This window comes from Poecilia reticulata, chromosome 9 (assembly GCF_904066995.2).
Source record: "Poecilia reticulata chromosome 9, P_reticulata-male-v2, whole genome shotgun sequence".
In the NCBI taxonomy this organism is placed as follows: domain Eukaryota; kingdom Metazoa; phylum Chordata; class Actinopteri; order Cyprinodontiformes; family Poeciliidae; genus Poecilia; species Poecilia reticulata.
The window spans coordinates 6,928,810-6,948,294 of NC_088838.1; the positions used below are offsets into that span (position 1 = coordinate 6,928,810).

At 40.7% G+C, this 19,485-nt stretch overlaps 1 protein-coding gene and 1 long non-coding RNA gene across 3 annotated transcripts in view; one reads left to right on the forward strand and one right to left on the reverse strand.

Annotated features, from left to right (window-relative positions):
• The window catches only part of sema4c (sema domain, immunoglobulin domain (Ig), transmembrane domain (TM) and short cytoplasmic domain, (semaphorin) 4C), a 126,740-nt gene extending 119,616 nt beyond the window's left edge, over window positions 1–7,124 (reverse strand). For both annotated transcript variants that reach the window (XM_008417656.3, XM_008417652.3), the window contains exon 1: window positions 6,480–7,124. The gene's annotated coding sequence lies outside the window, so the exon portion shown is untranslated. The remainder of the gene's footprint in view (window positions 1–6,479) is intronic.
• Window positions 7,125–11,126: 4,002 nt separating this feature from the next.
• The window catches only part of LOC103469749 (uncharacterized), a 60,183-nt gene continuing 51,824 nt past the window's right edge, over window positions 11,127–19,485 (forward strand). The window contains exon 1 of the long non-coding RNA XR_014089100.1: window positions 11,127–12,095. This is a non-coding gene — a long non-coding RNA (uncharacterized LOC103469749). The remainder of the gene's footprint in view (window positions 12,096–19,485) is intronic.

Below are 19,485 nucleotides of genomic sequence, written 5' to 3' on the forward strand. Positions count from 1 at the left end.
GAATGTCAATTTTTAACGGATAAAGCAGGCAAAGATTAAGCATCTGAAAAGGTCTTGACCTCAACATTACTGAAAATGTTTTTATGTTTATTAGCTACTGTAACAGGACTGTAATGTGACAGGAAACCAATCAAATTTATTGAAAACTACCAAAAGAATAGTGCGTAAATATCCAGCCAGAATTGCTCCAGGACATTATTCTGGGCTACAGCGACTTGCTAAAGGACATTTTATCCAACTACAAGTGATGGTGTATGTACACATTTGACCCTGTATGTTTACTTTCTGTTAATTGTAGAAAATCAACAACAAATCCAAACTTCTACACTAACTTACAGGTTTTTCTTTTAATTAAGGAAGTTGTTGCATCATTCCATTCTGAAAACAACAATGGTTGTATCCTTAAAAGCACTAAATTAATCACTAAGTGTATGTGAACTCATCGCACTGCTGATTTCACACGACGTCCTACCTTCTTATGGAATGGGGGCCGTAGTGAGGAAAAAAACTATTTTCTGAAAACCTTCCAGATGGTAAAAAGGGGGAAAAAAAATCTTTTATATAAACAACTTCTCCTCCCTGGGAAGACTAAGCAGAACATATAAACACACCAACAGGCTCATCTCTAGCGCCTGATGTGCTAATCACGTGCTAATGTGGAACATAATTCAGTGTTTGAGATTGTGATTTTTAGGCTCCACATATCATTGCTAACCATGCTATCTCATTCATACGGCTGCTGGAAAACTTCAAAATATTGGCTCATGCATATTGGAGTCCTGTTCGAATGATGACTACGCTCCTGGACTGAGGTTCATTTAGCATGCTGTCCATGTAAACAAGCCCCTTCCTTTGCTTCTGCTGTAAACATCAGCCCATCCAGCCCAGGCCTACCCCCTCCCCCTTGCCTACTGTTCCCCTTGAGCTCTCACATGACCCATCTGCTTCAGCTTTCTGGCCTTCCATGGGCCATTTCTGATCAACACAAACACACACGCACACTTGCGGGCACTAAAAAAGCTGCGGTATCTCCATTCTGTTTGGCTAGCTTCTGAACACAGAGGGCATCGCCTGAGATGAGAACTCCCTTCATCTCAGCGGGAAACACAGACTTGTTTGAAACGGTAACGTCCACAGCACATTTAGCTTCTGGAAGAGATTTTTGCTGTTTTTTCCCCCCTTAAGTATAAAGAGGCGGGAACATTTTTTAGCTGTATTTGGATGAAAACGTACATATTTTCCCAGCCGTGCCCCCAGTTAAAGTCTGGCGCATCAACCGTTCCCCTCTCCACATCTAAAGCAAACAACCGGGATCCAAACACCTCGCCGAGCGAGAGGTCAAGCATCAATGGTGATCACGGCATCCAGCTGCCTGCCGTGTGGCTGGTGGATTCGGTCGCGTTGACTCGATGCATGTGGCACGTAGATGACAATTAGGCACGTGCAAACAGACGTGCACCAAGCAGGCAGGAGACATCTGGTGCAGTGACGACATAATGGCTATGATGCAATGTTGACCCTTATGCATCGCTGCTGCCATGTGCCACAGGAGCACATACACATGCACGCACACACGCAGGGTAAGATTGATAATGTGACAATACAGTAAAGCTTAAAACAGGACATGAGACAATGAGATGAGATTTAAGCAATAGTTTTTGAAATGCTAAATATTACAGTGTTTCCTCTAGTTCCCCACAAATGATTAAAATAATCTAATCATTGGGGATCATTCCATTCCAGGTTTGACTCGTCGATATGCAATTGTGTTTATGACTGACTAATTCTGAAGTGTCCCTAATGCCAAAGAAGCACAACCTTCTGACTTCTCAGTAAATAACAATAAAGTTTCCTCAATAGTCTCAACGATGCAGTAAACTTAGCTGAATGCCTTCTTCAGTTTCTCAACTAAGGGTCAGACACCAGCTCTATTTGCGGTTCAGCGTTCTCGAATTCAGCTATTCTCACATTTTTCTGTGGAACGTAACTCGCAATTATTTATGGCAAAAGCTAGCTGCTACTGCTAAGTCTACAAGCTGACTACAATTCTCAAAAACAACATCATCATTCACAACTTGTCCTGTTCGCTGATTGACCTGGTTGAAATTCTACCTGAGGAATCCACTTCAATGGGAGAAATCCCAGGCAAAGCAGTGAAGGCAGATTAGAATCGAGTGAAACTGTGCAGGAAGGCAATGGTCAGGCTACACCTTAGTTGTGTTTTTTTTTCATAAAGCATAACTTAAATATTCAAAAGAATAATGCAAATGGAGAGAAGAAATACTTAGGTGCGCTGATCTTTGACACAGTATTGACCGGCATTTTTAAAGCAGTCAAACCAGCAACGTTTTTAGTTTTTCTTGCCGCTGACTGGCACTGTAGATGTTAGTTTCAGCGGTTTCCACTGTGTGTCTTATTGCACTTGAAGGTATGTTCGATGTTTGAACTATTGGAACATTCACTTATTACCCTGTTTTAGAGGAGGTCTCTAGTATTTGGTCATTTCAGCTATTCGTGGACAGTCCCATACAGAGGGATTAGTCCCCGATACAGACGTCCCGGGTCCAATTCCTGATCATATTTGCTGGATGTCTTCCTCTCTCTGTCTCAATCCAGTGAGTGTCACTGGTGCAACACAATTTTAAAAACAATAAGATTACATGATGACAGTTTTGTTTCTCTTTTAATATTTAAGGCTAGTATACAGTAAGAATTTAACACCGGTCCATACCCAGGCCTTTGAAACAGCATTTTACTCCTAAAACATAGCCAGGACAATTTTGAACGTATTCTTAGGAGCCTTGCTGTAGCTGTTCATAGATGACAAATAAAGCTTGCATCTTTTAATGAGGCTTGTAACAGTTTTGTTTCTGAGAACAAAAAGGTAATGAATTGTCTCCTGTGACTCTGTCAGCTTGTTGGAAGATAATAGTCTCAGACGGCAGCGAGTCAATGACACAGAGAAAAACACGCTAACCAGCCATAAAAAGGATGTAAAAGTTCTAAGAGTTGTGTCTCGCTGGTACTCAAATGACATTAAGAAAACATTAAACGGCCCTTTGAAGCAGCACGTGTGCGTCGCTGAACGGCTCAGCTCATGCGTGGCTGTCTGGAGTCGGTGTGTGTGTGTGTGTGTGTGTGTGTGTGCTTGTGTGTTGTTAGCAGAGCTGAATGTGCGGGAAGATGGGAAGGAGGGTGGCCATCAGGATGTGAAGTCTATTGTCTGTCCGACAATGAAGAGATCGAGACAGCAGGAGTGCTGTGGCTCGCTCAATAGAGGCATTAACATTTGGGTTCAGTCTGTGTGTGAGGACAGGCACTGTGTGAGGCTTTGTTATAACTAACACTGGATTTCAAGTTGATGTTTTAATTTAAACCAAAAATGATGAAAATATTTAAAAACCAAAATTGATTTCACCGACAACTCCTTTTGAAACTGCTTCACATAATCTATAAAAGGACCATGAACTTCCTTTTATTATTAAGATTAGACTTTTTTTGTGCCTTATTTTATTTTCTAAACCTAGAAGCTGAACTATTCATGGATTCTTAATAGACTCAATCATTCACACTCAGCTACAATTACCTGTGCCAGATTTTAGGAAGAGCTTAAATAGGGGAAGTACTTGTTTTCTAGGAACCCCAAAATGTATCTTTTTGTTTTTAAATTAGTTCATGTTTTATGTAGAAGCTGAAAACATAAAGTGGGGTGCTTTAATTAGTTTGGTTTTATATAGGTAAGCAATACATGACTAATGGAGAACGATGATGTTATAACCACACCTCAAATCTAACCTGAAAGCACAAGAGTTTCAGCTAGTTTTAGTTAGCTGATATTAGCCAGTAAAAGTAGATTGTTTCAGCTAGCTTTAGTGGGCTGAATGTACAACTAGCTGGCTAATATCAACTAGCTGTATGCTTGCTAATTTCAGCTAGCAAGCAGCTTGTTTGAGCTAGCTGAAACTAGCTCAGACTAGTTAGTTTTCCTTGTTTGTCTTTGGTAAATTACAATTTCTGAGTATCAACGCCGCAGACAGGCCTGGCATAGGTGTTGCAACATTTTTGACAACAAAAACTACAAAAAATTGCTTCAGAAAAATATTTTCATATGAACACTTTTTTTTCTAAATCTGAGAGAACAGCTTAGGCTATCTGATTGATTATGAAAAGTTATTTTAACATACTTAAAAGTTTTAAAATGAGCTTACCCAAAAGTACATGCAAATTACAGTTTTCATTGAGCTGAAAAACCATTTATAAATGCAAATAACTACCAAATAACTTCAGTCAAGTATCATATCCAGAATAATCAAACTAACAATGAAGTTGAGAAACAAGATAGCTGCTCAAGATAACCTGAAGTAACAAACAAATTATGATTCCTGATTGACTTTAAATTGTAGTAGAATTCATAAACTTCAAACAGTATATTTTTATTGTTTTCAAATATATACCCAATAAATAATCAGTTACAATTTACATCTGTGGCTACAGGACACCACTCTGGCCCCAGGGCAGACATCTTCCGGCCCTGCTAACGGTGCTACAATATCTGTGTGAACTCTCTAGAGTCGATGGTGCAAATCTCACTTTGGAAAGAAGACCCCCAAGCACAGTGACGCTTGCATGAAGCCCACATCCTCCAGCCCACATCGCCGTGGCGTGCCTCCACTAACTTCTCCCACAAGCCTCATAGTGTCTGCGCTCTGCACCCCCCCCCCCACCCCCCCACCCCGCCCCTGGCTCTGTCTGTTAGTTAACTGGTGCTGGCACCATCCAGCTTGTAAACCCACCCACCCCCCACCGAATCCCACCCCACTCAATGTCCAGAGTGGACACACGCCCATCCGGCCCTCCCCCTTTCCTGAGTAATTACAATAATCACTCAACTGAAGCTAATACTTACTTCATTAGGTAAATCTGTAAGGGAATAAGGAGGAAAAAGCACTCCAAAGCAATATTTCTAAGCAGCGGTGGATTATGTTAGAAGTTTATTATGAGTTGAAGCTCATCCAAAAAAAAAACTCCAGTAAATTTAAACCTCTGCATATAAAAACTGCCCACATACAAACAACAATTTTCCCTAAAATGAATCAAACTCACTTTAAATATAGTTCAATACCTGTATGGTCATGATTTCTATCTGATTTTGCTATTTTATTGCATATTTAATCAAGATAAAAATCTATCCTCTCAACAACAACAAAAAAGCGGTACATCACATGTCTGACATAAGACAAGGCAACATGTCTTACTTTAACGGCAGGAAAACATCTTAAATCTGAAGGAGGTTCGTAAAGACAGGCAAACGATTCCAGAGCAGAGCCGTCACAAGTAGGGAAGATGTTCAGATAGGCTAACATAAAATAAGTTCACAAGGCGTGTGGTGAAAAACTACCAGCAAGTCCCGCAGGGTGATAGAAACAGAATACAGCATTTAGTCATCTTACCAGCGGCCACCAAGCGCCCCATCAAATCAGATAGAACATTTCAAAAAGGAAAACAAACAGATTTTCACCATTTTCACAATCATCATCAGGTCAGTTTCAGCTCTGCAAGCACCTTAAGAGTCATGTGCTGTATGGCTGACTCCCCTGACACATAAATGCAACTCATATGTTTCACAATTTGAGTTAAAGTTTGCCAAAAGTTGCTACTTTAGCTATTGTGCTAGCTTGTCAGCTCCATGTTGTCCCCTCCTGTGATGTCATGGACTTAAATAAACACCAGGCAGAAAAAGTGTGTTTGTTTTTTTTTCTGTGTGCCTTTTTCAAAAATAAAACTGTGTCATTGTGAAACCCTGCTGCGGAAATCAAACACATTATTGCTCGGTTTTGTTTTTACCCTCAGTTTAAATTTGTTAGAAGGGGAACAATACACCAGGGGGTAGACTCTTTAAAATATTGAAGAAGGAAAACTACTCTCAGTCTTCTGGGAGCTAACAGTAAGTCAGAGATGTTGTGCTGGAATTAAAAAAAAAGACTCATGAAGCTCTTAGAACTCGAGAGCTAAATATTCCAGATTTACGTGAGAGGGTTGCAGAGTCACACCAGGCTAAGTCAGAAGCTTTGTGATGTACGCTGTGCATTGATTTTTTTTGGGGGGGGTATTTTTGTAGACCGGCTCACTCACTCAGCGTGTGCTTTCCGGAGACGGTTCCCCCCTTTCCCAGCCGCTCCTGACCGCACTGCGCCGTGTTTACACCGCGCCACACCGAGATAAAGTTTGCCGCACCGAAACCCCGAACGGGTAACCCGACCGGACCGCCGTTAGCCTGCCCGAAACGGCGCATCGCGTATAGCCCTGTTTGCGTTATTTCTACAAAAATATCCATGTACAGAAAGAGCGAGCTGCCTCCCTGCAACAGTTGATGCTCCACGCTCCCGTCGTTGATGTGGATTTTCCACCTTTTCCCACCTCCGTTGACTTCCTCGCTGCGCTCTCAGCCGCTACGACGTGAATAACGGCTCCAAACTTACCTTATTATTACGCTGATGCTGCTGATGATCACAGCCGCTGCGTCCTGCCTTTCTTTCCCCCCTCCACAGCCGACGGATCCAGCAGGCTATCCTTCTCCTTTATCTCGCGTTTGTTGTTTCTTTCTTTCTTCTTCTTTTTTATTTTTATTTGACTTGATAAATTATTCCATATCCCCCATCAATCTCTGACGAATCGGTCCGCGGTTCCTCTCTCCCGTGTCCTCTCTGATTTGAAATGTTTGGACTTAAAGGAGGCAAATCGTGCCATATGATCCTGTCATTCAGTTTCTGCACAGAAGAACTGGCTCCTCTACGCGCAACTCCCCTCCCAAGGCTTTGTAACACGAAACCCAAAGGAGGAAGAGGAGGACGAGGAGGAGGAGGAGGAGGGGAAAAAAGGAGGAGGAAAAAGAAAGAAGAGAGAGCGTGAATTTAATCCACTAAGTGGGACGAGCTAGAAGGATCTGTCCGCCTCTCTGTCTCAGAAGTTTCAGCAGTCTGACGGAGAAATGTGAGCGCTGCGTCTCTGTGCCAGGCTCCGCTAGAAATGATGAGTGCTGCTGCTGGTGCGTGGCGCTGCAGCGTGGTGTGTGTGTGTATGTGTGCGTGTGTGTGTGTGTGTATGTGTGCGCCCCCCTTCTACCCCAGCCTGCTTCTGCAGTACGCAGCGCAGCAGGAACCTGGGAGGATTTAAAAAAAAAAAAAAAAAAAGGCACACAAACTTGTCTCCGCCCATTAGCCCCTATGAACAAGGGCCCCGACATCCCAGGGCCCCTGCTGAAGCCAGTTTTCATTGTGTGCAAAGTAAAGGTTTTTTTTTTTTGTTTTTGTTTTTTTGAGGGGGTTCTCAACATGGAGTCTGACCCCGGGCAACCCAGAGGTGCTTTCTAATGAGGGCCCCCTCACACCCAAATGAGCATTTTGGGGAATAGGGCTTTTGGTTCTAGACATCAGAGGTCAGTTCTGGCTCTGACTAAACCAGAGTCCTGCTCTGCAACATCTGGAAGGATGGGGAGTTTGTTTGCCGATTGAAATTGTTTGCATTCTGTCCTGCTTCCACCACGAAAAAGGAAAATCGACTCCTTCGGATTTTATGTCACAGATCTACGAGAGCGGACGTTTTACCGCATATACTGTTTCCCGATGGTTTTCTCTAACTAAGGACTTAATTTTCCGTTTCTGCATATACTTCTTTCCAATTGCTTTCTCGAGATGACGGGTTTTCCTGAGAGAATAAGTTAATTTCTCAATCTCTTGAGATATCGAGTTAGCTTCCCATTTTCTCAAGATAAGTTAATTTCCCAATGGTTTTCTCTATCGTTTTCTTGAGACACAGAGTTAGTTTCCCAGTTTCTCAAGAGAGCGAGTTAATTTCTCGACGGTTTTGTTGAGATAACTTAATCTGGAGACATCAAACTTTTGTCTTCGGGAGATTACGAGATGATTGGTGTGTGTGTTAAACCTTCAAATCCATGCCACAATGACATTCGATTAACTCGCTATCTCGAGAAAACCAACGGGAAGTTAAGTTGTTTCCTTGAGAAAACCACTGGGAAAAAGTAACATTCTATTTGCATGGCACCTTTCACAGATAAAATCACAAAGCACGTGGGAAAAGCACATCAAGCATAACGGCAATTAAAAAAAGGACAAAGATCTTCATTAAAAGTGCGAAAGCAGACGAGTGAATTCTTTCCGGCAGCATATGTAGATAAAAACAAATCAAAGTGGCTGAGTCTGGGAAAGAATGCGCAGGAACTTCAGAGGTTTTAATGTCAGTTAATTCTAATTTAACTATCTGCTTCCCACAAACACCCAGACTCAGAGTTACATGCAGCAAATTCTGTTTTAAGGTCCTGTTGTTTGAAGTGGTCTACTCTGCCCAATAAAAATGTCTAATGGATTGTTTTTTTGCGGTGTGGAGTGCTTTTTGACCATACTTCAAACATTTACAGGAAAAAAAAAAGCTACATTCCCCCAATCTGGACAAACAGTCACAATGACCCTGTGTCTCCAACATAGACATACAGACGATGGGATGGACAGCAAAGTGGGGCTAATCTCCCACCGTCACAACCCTTCGTACCCCCCCCCCCTCCCCGCCCTCTGGATCATCGCTCATCTGCATCAGTGAACGGTAGATTTTGTCACCCGACAAAGTTCGGCATCGCCGCGTGACAAGCTTGCATCCGTATTTCCTTTGCTGTCGCCGTTATAACACGGAGGAATTTAACAGCCCATGAAACAGAACCTCACTCAGAGCAGTGGAGGACGCAGGCTTTTTAGTTTAAACTTTCAGCATTCAGGTGATTTAAAATTCCTCACAGTGGAATACGTTCGCTCAGATCACACCGAGATAGTCGAGTTTTGCTGAATATATTAAAGCTGCTCGAAAACACTGAGAGATGTTCGTTAGCTATTCTGGCCTGCTTCTGCCTGTTATTCTAAGATCATTTATTGGTTGAAGCCTTTGGGGAATTGTGCTTTTCTTTCTTTTTTTCTTAATAATTTGTGTGTTTAAACAATAAGTCGGCGCTTTGACAAACTGAAAACGTCATCCTGCTGAATCACATCCTGTCTTGTCCAGGAACAAAGACGTTACGCTCTCCCAGGGACTCCGTCACCAACAGGCAGGTGCCATCGGGTACTGAAGTGAAGTCAGAAAGTCTACTTTTGAGACACATCAAAATGGTTTTATCTTGTCAGATGTGTTATTCATAAATTTAAAATCAATAATACAAAAAGTCTATGAATTTGTCATTGATGCATAATTTGATACGGCCGGTTATGAAACTGCCGGGTTTAAAATAACCATCTGTGAGGGATTTTGCTTGGTTTTGATGATGGCATTTGACAAAATGTGACATTCATTGCTTGTTTCTAAATTATACATTTATGGTGTGAAACAAGTTGAACTGCCTCGTTGATGAAATATATACAATTGAACTTAACTTAATACAACAAGGTTGTGGGGTATAAGTTTGCCCCATCGTACTGGGTGAGGGTTTAAATCCTGAAAATGGGTTTGAAATGATTCACTTTAAAGCTACCAGGGACTGGACTGAAAAGTTGTTAGAAACGTGATTTTAAGTTTTACTTTATATACGCAAACACCACTTTTAATTTGTTCCGTTTACAGATGCAGGCGCTACATGCAACACAGACGCACTCTAACATCTGTGTCTTGTGAAATAAACATGTTTCCACCACAGCTTGCTACCGTTAATGTGAGAAGCGGCCATATTGGAACGTGAAGTCGGCTTTACAAGTGATAACTGGGGATAGTCAGAGTAGCTTCCGCTTTCCTGCTGGGAAGTCTGACTTCGGAGGGCGTTCCAGTTGATTTTTTCCAACCAACTATTCAAAACTAGACAGCGGCAGATTGGGAAAACATTCATTGGCCTTTCGCATCCGCTGCAACATTCTGATGGTTGCGTCAGAATTTGGCTTTCGCGACATGAAAACCTGTATTCGTCATTAATAGGTGAGGCTGCTGTTGTTAGTGGTGTAACGGTATGTCTTAACTAAACACTGTATGAATGTCACGCTGACCTGAGTGTTATTGTTCATCCCATCATGACCTCTGTGACCCCATCTTCTGTTACCTACATCGAGCAGGATAATGCGCCATGTCACAAAGCTCAAATAATCTCAACCTGGTGTGTTAAAAATGAAGATTATTCAACTTAACTACTGCAGACATATTTTTCTTGCAATTAAAAATGTTAAGTACAACATGATGTATTCATCTTTTTGTAACAAAACTATTTTAGAGTAAGTAGGAGCATAGACCTTTACCGAAAAACCAACTTTGACGCATCCAAATCTGCTCTTACTTAATAAACTCTACGAAATATAGCTAGCTTTTTGAAAGAAAGAGACCCGGATCTTGTTATTACAGTTGAAAAAAATAAAATAAAAATTGTTCAACCTAGCCTGAAATTATTTCAGAAACTGGTGCCTTTCATTTAATACCGCAAACATCACAATTTGGAACTACGATGAATAACATCCTTTTCATTTTCCTACAAAGAAAGAGGTGATTGAGTGCATCAGACCAACAGCAAAAACATGAAGGAAGACGTTAACGTTCCTCTTGTGTCGGTCTGCTGCCTTCCAGAAGCTTCCTGTTTGTATGCTGAGAGCTTACATTATTTATTATCTAATGTCAGAAAAATAATTCAAAAAAGATTTACTTGGGAGAGCCTGGATTATGACGTATAGATTAAGCGTCCAGACTGAAAGAAAAAAAAAATTGTAGATCATGTCTGTGACTCTTTTCTACATTAAACAAGCACCACTCCAGATATTGGCATAACTGGAGTCTATTTAAGGTTACATTAAAGAGTCTTCCGCTCAGCTTTCCCTACATTTCCAGATGAAAGCTGTTTGGAGAACACTGCAGCAACCCAAAGCCTCTTTCATACAGATTAGCAAATAAACAGGGCCAAATAATAACGTCCTGAAACACAGCAGGTAGCAGACAATCTGAGTTCAGGAATGTGTCAATAGGAAACTAATTTGGAGTCTTTTCAAAAACTCTGGTAAAAAAACCCCAAAAAACCACATTGAATCAAATCAAAGTCAAATACGAACTTTATATTTGGAAGTTTAAAAAATTTTTTTTTTTTTTTTTGTTGGGTGGAAACTGGTCCTCTCAGAGTTTAAATAAAAAAAAAAGAAGAGAATCTCTTGAACAAGCAGGCCTCAACCTTTGCTTTGCGCTTCCACGGTCTCCTCCAGTCGACTACAGTTAGGAATTGTAAAGGTTGCTGGAAATTAATTTGCGGGGATTATTCTCGCCAAGGTTGACTGAAATGCACTTGAGGTGTATTCCGAGGAGAGGCAGTCGCGTGTGACGTTCCGCGGCCGACCTCAAGTTCAATTTATTACCGGAGCTCTCTGTTCGCCTCGCGTTCCTGCTGTATCCAAAACAGCTCAATTTAGCACCTGAAAAAGCCACTCTCAACAGCTTCGACTCACGCTGGTCTTGAAACATTTGACGCTTTTCCCGCTTCACACCGGCCTTCCATCAAGCCTAATGTGCCGCAGAGGCACGTCGAGCCGTCCCTGTAAGAACACGCTCTCTCCTTTTAAAACAACGTCCCAAATATCAAGCTGAACTCCGCTGGAGTTAATTTCACACCTCCACTCCAAATGGAGCCCATTTATTCGCTTTTTTTTGGTTTTTTTTTTGTTCCAGCACCTGCAGTGGGCGTGAAGAAACACGTTTCAGCCCGTCATTCAATGTACAGCCGTCGACCGAGTGGAAGGGAAAAACTTTTTTTTTTCCCGCTCGCGCAGACGACGTGCCGCGAGGCCCAAGAGCCCCGGGAGAGTGAAAGCACAAATTACTGTTTAATGGCTGACAGGGCGACGCGGAAAGATAACGAATGATAGCGAGTCAGCAGCTCCGAGCTCGTTCGCTTCATCTGTTTTTTCACAGCATCCGATAAACAAGAACAAGGATGCGCATTTAATTGCAGCACTGCGGTAGCCTCTTTCTTTTTCTTCACCCCCCCACCGGAAGTTAATATGAGATGCTGGAAATATGCAAATCGGCTCCTTTCTTTGGAAGAATCTTCGAAGGATCACTCTCCACGAATGAATCACAAGGTTGGTTGAATCTTTTTGTATCAATGCAGTAATTCATTAATGCTGTAACCAGTGCAGATTTAACACAGTTTGTAAGATTGAAGGGTTGTGTGTTATTGTCGTTCTCATAACTTGCTTCAGTTAGCAATAGGTAGAAGCAAACTACCAGTAACTAAATATTGAGCTTGCTAAGTTCTTAGTGAGCTAAATATTTTACTTGCTTGTTAAATATTTACTTATCGAGCTAACTAGTCATGAAGCTTACTAAATATTTAGCTTGATAGTTAGCAACCTAAATATTTTTGTTTGCTTGCTAAGTATTTAGTTAGATTGCTAGTTAAATATTTAGCCAACTATTTAGCAAGCTAATTATTTTACTTGCTTGCTCAATATTTAATAAGCAAGCTAAATATTTAGGCCTGAGCAAAATAAATATTTCCTTTTGAATTAAATATTTAGTTAACAAGCCAGGTATATAATTTGTGTCTAAATATTGAGTTTGTAAACAAAATGGCTATCTCAGACTTTAATATTTAGTCTGGAACTAAATACTTTGCAAACTAAAAACCTCTTGATATTAAATTTGCAAGCTAAATACAAATTAAAATAATTATTTAGCTTGTGAATTAGTTTGGAACAATGACATTTCTAAAGGTATGAGAAACATGGTGAAGATTAACACCCAATATTTTCCCTTCATGACAGGCTTTATAAATCCAAATTTGCAGAGAACTATAATTATCTGCAACTATAATTATCTTGTGTAACTTTACAAACAGCAGCCCCAAACCCCGTCGTTTGGAGAACATAGTGGAATTGCAGGACCAAGAAAACGTACTGAAAGAAATTTCCCATTAACTGTCAAGGCAGTTGTGGGAAAAACCAATTACGTTTGTCAGCACTGCTGATGTAGGATGGAAATCAGCAGCCAGCTTCTGCTGATTAAATGAAACCTATTAGCTGGTCATCTCCGTAAAAGTAGAAGCTTAGTTGTTTGGACCAAGATAGGAGAAGTCGGGAGACATCAGAGATGCAATTGTTGCTACTAATCAATCTGTAGCGTGAGGTGGGGCATGTTAAAAGAAATCGCAATACACCCATGCACAACAACCCAGATGCTAAAGGCTTAAGCTAACTGTTAAAATTCTGTGGTAAAATCAGAAAAATTGCGGCCAGGAGAAAACCTGTTATCTGAATGAACCGTAAGACCTCTGGGGGTGGGAGGGAAATCCTTTGATTTGAAAATAGAGATGTTTGGTCATAATGCACAGCTTCATATTTCAGAGAAATCAAACCATATATCAGCACAAGCACCTCATATTAACTGCCAGGCATTATGATGGAGAAGAGGTGATTTAGGCTCGTTTTTCAGAAACGGGTCCTAGACACCTTGCAGTGATTTAGTCCACCACAGAATCCTCTGAGTACCAAAGTACTGCAGAGTAAAAAGCAACGCCATCTATACAAAAGCTACAAAAATAGCTAAAACTTGTTAATTAGTGGGAAAGTGACCCTAAATGCAGCAGTCTCCCATTTATCATATCGTACTCTGGTAGTTTGGGTTGTTGGTGTTGCAGACAGTCCGACAGATTTTGTCTTCTTTGTGGTTTCTGTCAGTAGTAACATCTGGTTGTTCATCATGTAACTCATGTTATCCGAAAAAATGGCTTCTATTTCAGTTTTGCAAATTCTACAAATTTTGGTACAACCAAACCTAAGTATTTTCCAAATTGGAGCAAATTCAGCAAATGTATTATTTTCTTAATTCCAATTTGTGCCTTTTTTTGTTCATCAGAAACACAGCTACTGTCTTGATTCTTGGGTATTTTAGTTTTTTTGGCTTGTAGTCTTTGTTACAGGTTATTCATGTTTTTTTTGCCCTTATTTTTACAAGTTATTCTGGCGTTTCCCGTCCTGAATGTTTTCTCTTTATTATTTCTTTTAGTCTGTGATTATTCCTTTCCTGTTTTGTTTTTTATCTTATCACATTCTGTTCCATTTCTTTCACTCCTTACTCATCAGGTTTGGTTATGACACTTTATGTCTAGTTCATAGCTTGTTTCTTAAGCATTGGTTGTTTTTTTTCCCCTTTACATTATTCCTATCATGCTCTTCTCGTGTTGGTGTCTTGGTTTTCTTTTTATAATTGATCCTCATTCGTTTCATTAGCGCTCTTCAGGTTTGCTGTTCATTTCTTTGTGAAATGGTTTGGAATAGTTTATCAAAGGGGCGGGGCTAACTTGAAAGTAACCTAGCAAAACCAAACAGATAAATGATGGAAAACATGTTTTAACCTATCAGATCTAACAGTTTTTTGTCAGAAATGGTCGATTAGAGCAGTGACGTCTTTGCGGATATGTTCTCCGCAAGGGAGAATCTTTATTGAACTCTGCAGGAAAGGGAATAATGACCAAAAAGTTTTCTGCAACAACAATCATCTGACAATCTGAACGCTTCTCCGGTGCCCCACATACGGAGTAAAACGCCACATTTCCCAGTTACCACTTCCACTTATCATCTGATTTATCCCCTCAGTTTCTAACCTTCATTTCTTTCTGCAGGTAAAACAGCCATCCACACTTTTATCATCACAACCATTCATTTCCCTCTGCTTCTGTATTTTTCTATTACAGCTTCATTCAATTTTTTTAAACTGTTATTTTTACTTTGTCTCGTAAAACTTCTTTAGTTTCTTCCTAATCCTCTTCTCATTCTTATTTTTCTCTGCTCACCTAAGTTGCCAACAAAAACTCCTCCAAAATGAAGAAATATCTATAGTGCATAAAGCCAGTGGAGAATACGGATTAATCTGCGCCGTCAGCTGCCGGGACGGTGCGTGCCGGGCCGGGCTCAGGGAAATCCAGTGCCTCACATAGTTATACGTAGGAGGGGATTAACTCTCGATTCACAATTCAGGTCAATCTTCCCCGGCAACAACAGAGAGATGAGTTTTTTTTTTTTTTTGCACATATTGATGGAAACTAAACCCCCCCTCCTCCCAAAAGAGCTTCGACTCAGAAGCTCCACACACTAAGATTTTTTTTCTTCTTCTTCCTTTCATGTAATAAACAGGTGGATTGGAAATGCAGAAGTCAGTTTAGCTCCACTTTCGGGCTGGCTTCGTCCCACAGCTGGCAGCATCCGAGGCCTTGTGAGTGATAAGCGTCTGTAAAATAGCAGGTATTTAGCACATCAGAAGGCAGAGCGGGGCTTCGAGACCTTTTTTCTCGGGGGGTGAAGTCTCATTAAAAAGCCCAGCACAGGTCGTCTCCCGTGAGCCGCCGCTCTCTTTGCTTTTGCTCCTATCCGTTTGCCCCTGTTTGGACTTTTTTCTTTCCATTGCATTGAGGGTAAGGTTGACTCCGACTGAAACCCAGAGATGGGAAACAGTATTTCTGAACGATTACCTCATTTTTGCCTCGACTCACCTTCCCAGTGTCAGCAGGAGTTCGTAGCTTTGAATCGTCACATGCCAATGTTTGGAAATGTTAATGAGAGAAGTCGGCTGTCGGCTATGGAGAGTATTTAAGATGTCAGATGATTGAAATGTTGACAATACTTGGATAATGTATTCACCACCACAGGCTTCAATAGGGGTTTTATGTGTTAGACCAACACAAGGTAGCACATAACTGTAAAGTGGAATAAAAAGGAAGCATGGGTTTCAGTTTGTTTTTTTATTGTTAATTAAAACCTGAAAGTCTAGCTCACATTTGTATTCAGTGCCCTGAGTCAGTACTTGCGGGAAAAACCGTTGCTGCATTTACAGCTCAGAGACTTTTGTTTACCTTTCCAAAACAACTAAAGCGAAGTCAGATTGAGAGAGTCTGTTGGCATCAGTTTTTCAAGCACTGGATCAGATTCTCAATTGGCTGTAGGGGAGGACTTTGACTGGGCCATCACAATGAGCTTCAGACATGGGGAGTGATCAACAACAGCATACATTTTGCAGCACATACAACGCAATAGCGACAAAAGTTAAACATTTAAAGTTAAATGAAATTTCAAGCTTGTACATTTAAACTTGTGGATGCTTACTTGTACAAGCTTTAGATTTCACATAAACAAATTTTACCAATCACTTGCTGATGTGAGAAGGGCAAGCATTTGTTGTCTCATCAAGTTATAGGACATGAATTTAGAGGGTGCAACGTTAACATGAACATGTTTGGATCTTAACCTTTCCTTTGCTAATTGATCTGATAGAGCAATTGCAACTTACCCGATGGCAACACATTGCTGAAAACTTTTCAATTTTTCTGAGATTTGTGTGGTCCACGCCAACTTGCAACCTCAACTTCCTGTTTATCACAACCACGCGTAACGTCATCATCTGACGCAATTATGCCTTGTGTACCCTGATTTATCCACTCCAAACCATGTAGATGGAAACATACATAATTCACACGTTCTTTTTTTTTTCTTCTTTTTTCGCAGAATTGCACAAATTAATTTCAAAACTCATGGTACAATTGAATGGAAACATAGGTACTGTCTTGGTGGAAGCTGAACCTACACCCCAATCTCAACAGCTGAAGAAAATGTAAACTTTTAGCTTGTGCTTCTAAAAGTTCTTGTTTGCTGAAACTTGGAAGATAACTTGTGGCAAAGCTGGAAATTGAACTTCTTCTGATTTTCTTCCCACAATGGCTTGTTGTCATTCACAAAGGTCATATTTCTGGAGTTGTTCTGTTAACTTCTTCCAAAGTTGCTATGAGCCTTTGGGCTGCTTGTCTTGCTAATACTCAGATTGCCCCTCCTCTTCCTGAAAGGTGAACACCCATATCTTGGCAGGCTTTGGAGTTGTACTTGGCTCTTTCCATTGCAGCATGACAAAAGTGTGAAAAAGTTCCAAGATGATATGGGTATTCCTTGACAGACACTATCCAGATGGTCAAATTGATGAATGACAGGGTGAAGCATATTTAGTAAGTCAGACCTGACCCCCCAACACCGGAAGAGCATCATAGAATATTAGATGGGTCATAAACACACTGGATGAACACTAATGAAAGGCTAATGGCCAGCAGCGGCAGCTTGATTCCAAACGGCCGAGAGGCAAAGATGTCACAATCAATCTAAAGGTCTCCTCGCAACGTCAGCGATCTGACAGAAAACCTCTTTGAGCCCGCCGCCAATCTGCCACGTTCTGTTTCGCCGTAATCTTCCGGATAAACATTTGTGGGTCGGAGAGGAGAAATGCGCTGTCTTTATCGGAGATGAATGGCCCCCCGATGTATCACTGCCTCTGCGATCGCCCGGTGCTTAATATCTATTGAGATGAGTGTATTAAAGCGTGTCCCGTATGATGAGTGGCTTCCTCCGTCCTCCGAGACAGAAAAAGGAAATTACACCTCAGCAGAACATTATTTCATTTAACGCGCAAATTCATTAAAGGAAGATGGAGAGTGACCAGAGACGCTTTAATCATGTCTTCTTTAGAGACCAAAGAAAATCATAGAAGAATTGTCTTTTTACTGCGGCTTCACAAACTTAATGAATCTTTGTGATCAGCTGAAAGAGTTCAGTATGATTAGAAGAGAATCAAAGCAAGGTTGTTCAGGCTGGACGTGCGTCCTTACGCCAGAAGGTACCTCAATTTTTCAAAAAGTCAGTAGGATAAATCAGTTCGATGACAATGATAAACTTCTGGTTGGTGTCTGAGTTTCTTTTGCCTAATTTCTTTAAACCTATTAATCTCCTTTTAATTTGGATCTCTCCATAGATCTGCTGTTCTTTGTCTCCTAAAGGGTACCAACCATGCTAATTTATCATTACGTGAAAAGGGATAGTTTCGGAAGGTTATTAAATTTCTTAACTTCCCTGTTGAGGGTGTGCGGCATGTCAGCACAAAGGGGAGAACTGCTGAGAGAAGCAGGGATCGGGCCCCAGAGAATCTTGTTTTTCCTCCTGTAGCTACCTACCATGCCCCCGGTCCCAAGTTGGTCTTTCCAAAGAATCGAGTACCCTCGCTTCCCTAGAGCTTCGTCTCTGTTTTCTGCAACGTCTACCTCATGAATCTTCTTAGAGCGGTAATAAATATGCAAGAATACCAACGTGCATAGGAGAGAGGGAAAGAGAGAGTCTCCACAGGCAGTTGCCTCCTACACTGACCTGTTCTCTTGCTGAAAAGAAACAAGCAGATAGTCTGCCTGTTGTTCATGCATTTTGATTCTTTCATTTAGAATGCCAGAAGTTCGGTCACCGTCTGAGTGAAAACATTCCTCGGCTTTAACAATATGGACGTTTTGTTTCCTTCTCTTCCCTCGCTCTCAAAAGGCCATTTTCCGCCTCGGGCTTGTTGGCGGTCGGTCATGAATGCACATCATTTGTGTCCACTGGTGGTCTGGGACAAAGCTGCTGCAAATGCTGAATACAGCGAACCGCGCCAATCATGACGAGAGGAGGAATGCAAATGTGATTATGTGACTGTGCATTTTTCCATTAACAGCTGAATTATAGTAAAATGGAAGCGATTTAACAAGGTAGGATTTGGTCAAGAAAACAAAAATTAGAAACTTAAGTTTATTGAAAAGTGATAAAGGTCCTTCCAGAATAGCCAAACCAAAAAGCACTGCTTTGTGAGCAAGACATTGCCGGAGGACTTTAAAGTTTTTTGGCTGTTTGAAACAGAATATGTCCTAAAACTTCCTGCAGATGACGGCGAGCTTTGACTTGTTGGTTACGCGACATAATATATTTTGATGATTGCAAAAGACAGCTTTCTGGGAAAACAACATGGCATGCCATCACATAAAATGTTAACTTTTTTAAGCTTTACATCATGTTAAAATATTATTCTCTCATCAAAGTCTTCCCCAATCAGCTACTTCAAACTAGCAGCATTATATCTGGTGAAACTGCATCTCCTGAGTTCATTACTGGAGCGACTTCTCAGAGCAACGCTGGTAAAAATGTTGTTAAAGGGTTAATAGAGGAGCCAAGTTGTGACGACTTTCTGAAGGTGGAGTTTGAGAAAGAGCAGGAGCTTCTTAAAGAGACAGAGGCCCAATTTCTATGGATGACCAAAACTGACATACTCAAAAATAAAAGCAGAAATCTCTATATATATTTTATAATATATATTGCTGTTTTCAGTAAGAATTTTTTATATTTTGTTTTTTCTCTTCCTTAAATGTGTTTTTGTCAAGAAATGGAAATATTTTTTTTCTTTTTCCCTACACATGCATTTTCATAAAGTATATGTTGTTATTTTTTATACATGTTTTGTCAAGAAATGAATATATCTTTTTCTTAAACATGCATTTTCATCAGGAAATTTATATATTTAGTTTTTTTCTTTTATACAAGCACTTGTTCTTTTATCATTGCCTCATCTACTGTTTTTTACTTTTCCTTGTGCATGCGTTGTCATTAAGAAATGTTTAAATGCAAATGAGGTGTGTTGTAG